This window comes from Doryrhamphus excisus, chromosome 7, assembly GCF_030265055.1.
Source record: "Doryrhamphus excisus isolate RoL2022-K1 chromosome 7, RoL_Dexc_1.0, whole genome shotgun sequence".
Taxonomy (NCBI): domain Eukaryota; kingdom Metazoa; phylum Chordata; class Actinopteri; order Syngnathiformes; family Syngnathidae; genus Doryrhamphus; species Doryrhamphus excisus.
In genome coordinates this window covers 7,457,604-7,462,917 of record NC_080472.1, presented here as the reverse complement: position 1 = coordinate 7,462,917, position 5,314 = coordinate 7,457,604, and positions in this window count along the sequence as shown.

Below are 5,314 nucleotides of genomic sequence, written 5' to 3'. Positions count from 1 at the left end.
ATCCCGCCCTCTTTGTTAATCGCCAATGGAAGTTATTTCTCCTGTCACCCAAATGATTGCAACCGCAGACCGCTTTGAAATGGCTTTTATATGAGGCCTTGGTGTGTTGCATTCATTAGCTTGCCCTCATATTCCATTACTGCAGCTGTGGGGAACATGAAGCTTCCTTGATGCGTGGAAGATTGTTCCTTAGCCTCAAGGTGAATACATAATACTTTATCACTGCAAATGCCTAACCCGGCATAATAACCAGGCCGCAGTTGATTTACTGTCTCTAAATGTTTATTTGGATCACAATTAATCAGCGCAATATTGATTCTACCGTTAAGACGTATTCATATCTGCAGATTCTTTGTGTTTATTGAATTTATGAGGCAAATATGACTGACACACTATTGGAAGAGACTAATACAATATCAGCAACTCCAGTGATTGCAAATGCATATGCCCCAATGCATTGTATATAATATAATATAATATAATATAATATAATATAATATAATATAATATAATATAATATAATATAATATAATATAATATAATATAATATAATATAATATAATATAATATAATATAATATAATATAATATAATATAATATAATATAATAATATTATATATATAATATTATATATATAATATTATATTTTATATATATATATAATATAATAATATAATATAATACTAGGATTATATAATATAATATAATAATATTATATATAATATTATATTTTATATATATATAATATAATAATATAATATAATACTAGGATTATATTATATATTATATTATATTATATTATATTATATTATATTATATTATATTATATTATATTATATTATATTATATTATATTATATTATATTATATTATATTATATTATATTATATTATATTATATTATATTATATTATATTATATTATATTATATTATATTATATTATATTATATTATATATATAGCCCTGTGATTGGCTGGCGACCAGTCCAGGGTGTGCCCCGCCTCTCGCCCGAAGACAGCTGGGATAGGCTCCAGCACCCCCACGACCCTCGTGAGGAAAAAGCGGTAGAAAATGAATGGATGAATATATATATATATATATATATATAAAATATGGCGGCACGGCGGGCGGGTGGTTAGCGCGCAGACCTCACAGCTAGGATTCAATTCCACCCTCGGCCATCTCTGTGTGGAGTTTGCATGTTCTCCCCGCCACATTCCAAAAACATGCTAGGTTAATTGGCCACTCCAAATTGTCCATAGGTATGAATGTGAGTGTGAATGGTTGTTTGTCTATATGTGCCCTGTGATTGGCTGGCCACCAGTCCAGGGTGTACCCCGCCTCTCGCCCGAAGACAGCTGGGATAGGCTCCAGCACCCCTGCGACCCTTGTGAGGAAAAAACGGTAGAAAATGAATGAATATATAATAATAATATAATATATATTATTATACAATATGTTATATATTATATTACATTATGTGTATATATATATATATATATATATATATATATATATATATATATATATATATATATATATATATATATATATATTTTTTTTTTTTTTACAGAACAGCACTGAGGGACTGTGATATTTATGATTTGTATTGAAGATATTTTCTGTCAAATAGACACACACACTCACCCAGCACAATCAGAATTGAGCAACACTTAGATATGACTCATGGAACGACTTCACTGCGGCCAGCTTCACCCAAAAAGCAAACCAAAGGACATTGGCACCACCCTGAAGGGGATCGTACCCTTGCTAAATTATTTAATGGACGTTTTTACCTCCATCTGGTAACAACTGCAATGACCGGCCATACGTGCAACTAAATTACGTCAAGCAGCTCAAGTGTGGGCCACAAACGGGCATCTTTCTGCCTCGAGTGAGTGGGAATTTAACCTGGCGGCAGCATGGTCACAGGTGTGCACCCGAAAAAATTCCAAACAACACAGACATGCAATCATCATCACAGGCCGTCATCATAGTCAACTTTTTATACACCATTGCTTTTTTTTTTTTTTTTTTTAAGCTACCAATGTTACTTTTAAGACACCTTTTTACGTCTCCATATATAAAATCAAATATAGGTCAAATAGCAATGAGACCCAGCTTAGTAGTACCGGTAGATGGCAGCATTGCTGGAGAGATGGCCTCTTTAGGGGAAAAGCAGGCGACGAGGGAGCATTTGAAGCATCATTGCTCGGATCTACAGACAGATGGCGCCCACGACACATGTACTGTATTATAGGCGACCCCCCCCCCCCCACACACACACAGACAATAATTAGCATGAGGCTTCATTGTTCAAATGGAGGAGAGGATTAGCGTCCCATGTTAACACCAGCGTCCTTGAATCCCCCACCAGTTTGTAGTCATACTGATGCCTGCTTTTGATCACCAACGTTTTCTAGTTGAAAAACGGTCTGATGTTATTGCTTGGATTTGAATGCCAGATTGTTACTTACTAGTAAGCGGTGTAGGAGCATCGGTGTGGCCATGTAGGGGTGGCCTATGTAACAAATTTTGGGATCAATCCGATATCAACCGTATTGCCGATACTGATTTCTTGAAATCTTTCAAGATGATTTTGCCTTGAATGTGTTGGTTATTGTTGGTTTTGGACTGTAATCAAAATACACACAAGAATGGTTCATTTTTTTCATTATTACCAAAGTTTTTTATGTTAGTCTTGCGATTGGCCACCAGTCCAGAGTGTACCCCGCCTCTCGCCCGAAGACAGCTGGGATAGGCTCCAGCACCCCTGTGACCCTCGTGAGGAAAAGCGGTAGAAAATGAATGAATGAATGAGTTATTCAACTGAATATAATTCATAATATTTAAATGATCCCTAAAATTGAATAAGAATGTGTTGAAAATTCAGTTTTTTTTAAAATCATGACAAATTTTCAAAGTTTCAAATCTCACACTACACATGACCCGTGTCATGTGACATTTGGTAAAAATTGGTAATAACAAATGAACTTTAAGTCTGTGATTACAATCGTGATGATTGGGACACCACATGACTTTTAGATACCATTAACTTGTTAATGTGGCGTCATTTGGCGCCACAACTGTAGCCTAGCTTCTTGCATTGCAGCTGGTGTATGTTACAAGTAAAACAGAAGGCGTTCAAGGAACCTTGCACGTGAAGTAACACGCGTGATGGTGGACACAAACAACAACAACAAAACATGAAAATATTTACAGTAGGTATTTGGGGAAATACATATGGAAAACTAAACTGAAATACAGTGTAACTTTGGTCGAAAACTTACACCCAAATTTTCTGTACCGGTTAGCGTACATGGCAAAACAAGAAGGAACATGACTGTTTTCCAAAATTGCACATGGAATTATTTTCTCTTTGCCATATGCCAAAGGTTTATTTCCGCTTACCTGTGTCCAGGAGATACGTGGACTTCTGTGATTGAACTTGCTTTGATGACGGCCCCGTTCATGGTTGGGGATCCTCCCGCTGCATGTCACGTGGGAGCCAATCATGTGACTGGGGCCTCCAAGTGGTGGAGTGTTCAGTGTTTGCCCATTTTGGTTTCCTCACGAAGAGTTGATGAAAGCATCACAACAATTGTAGCAAACTGTTTTCTTGTCTTGCTTTTGCTGTTTTTTATGTTAATCCAAGCAGCTCATGAAGAGGAGAAAAAGAAAAATAATAAAATCATTCACTTTTGGAAAAAAAGTGTTTGTTATTTTGTTCTATAAACTGATTTTTTTCTCTACATGGACCCTGTCCAGGAAATGCTCTTCTACTTTGTTGTAAAAGTCTGATCACCATCTGTTGAGCATGGATATGTTAATCCTCGCTCTTGGCAGTCATATTCATTCAGCAGAGCGTAAAAATATCTTTATTGCATTTAATTTGTTGCTGACTTGAGCTCTTTGTGAATTCCAATAAAAAACTGGTATAACATCATCATTTAGCTCCATCTTCTTGCTGAACGTTGGAGGTCATGGTTCACCAGTAGCACCGATCTTCGGCTGCTAATAACAATCAGGGGGCTAGAATCAAATATGCATCCATTCAATCATTTTCTATACCGCTTATCCTCACGAGGGACGCAGGGGCGCTGGAGCCTATCCCAGCTGTCTTGGGGCGAGAGGCGGGATCCACCCTGGACTGGTGGCCAGCCAATCACAGGGCACATGTAAACAAACAACCACTCCCACCCACATATGGACAATTTGGAGTGGCCAATGAAGCTAACACACTCAAATATATCATACAGAAAGCCCAATCCATGAATTACAATTAGGGGTGGACTGATAATTATGGGGCAGATATGAGGGAGTTATGACTTCATACCGATAAATCCACTAACATTACATAGCTCAGATAACTGATCATTTCAAAAAACTCTCAAATGAGGCAAAATTACCTGTACTGTGCAGTGCTGAGTAAATCAAGGACTCTTTTTTCCCTCCTGCATGTGAAGTTAACGTCCCCTGATCTCACTTGTAAACAAACACTCATTTAAAGAGGACGAACTGGTACCAAATGCTCTGCGATGAGCATAAAAACCCACAGAGGATGAAAAAAACCTCATCAGCCACCCAAAACCCTGGCACTGCAGTGTCCGAAAAATGTTTGTGTGCGAAATGTTTGCCAGAAACCTCTGCGGCGTCGCACCAGCTGCTCGGTTCAGCGCTTGTGTCTGAATACAGTGCACCTTGCTGGGCCAAAGCAGGTGGACCCCCTCCACTCTATACTCTGGCTCTCCTGGCAGTAGTGATGTAGTCGTAGTAGTAATGTGATGATATTTGATGAGGACAAGTCGATCCAAATTGGTTCCAGTCCTTCTTACCTCCATGTGTGAACAAAGTACAGTCAAATCTAAATGCAAAAATGTAGATATAAAAAAAGATATCGGTATCATATTGGTCCTGAGAAGTAGCAATTGGTATGGGTATCAGTATGAAAAAAAAGATATTGTGCATGCCTAAATTGAATGTTAAAAAAAGAGAAGGTGGAAAGAGCCCAGAAGTACACAAAGTCGATAAGGCAGTTGCCGGGCCTTTCTCGAAAGTGAAACTTAAGCTTGTGTGGCTGGAAAGTGAAAGTTACGCTGTCCCGAGCTGGTTGTAACGATGCTGGTAGCGGGTCTGGCTCTGTAATTCTCCATATATGAGAGTAGCGCAACTCTTGTTGTGCTGTGTGAGTGTGTGTCCAGGCGGCCTCCAATGAGAAGCCACTAGAATGAATCATCATATCCAACCATAGCTTGGTCCATGTGAAACACAGGAAGTGAACAAGTGATCAGTAATTGCTGCGAGGAGATCTGGGT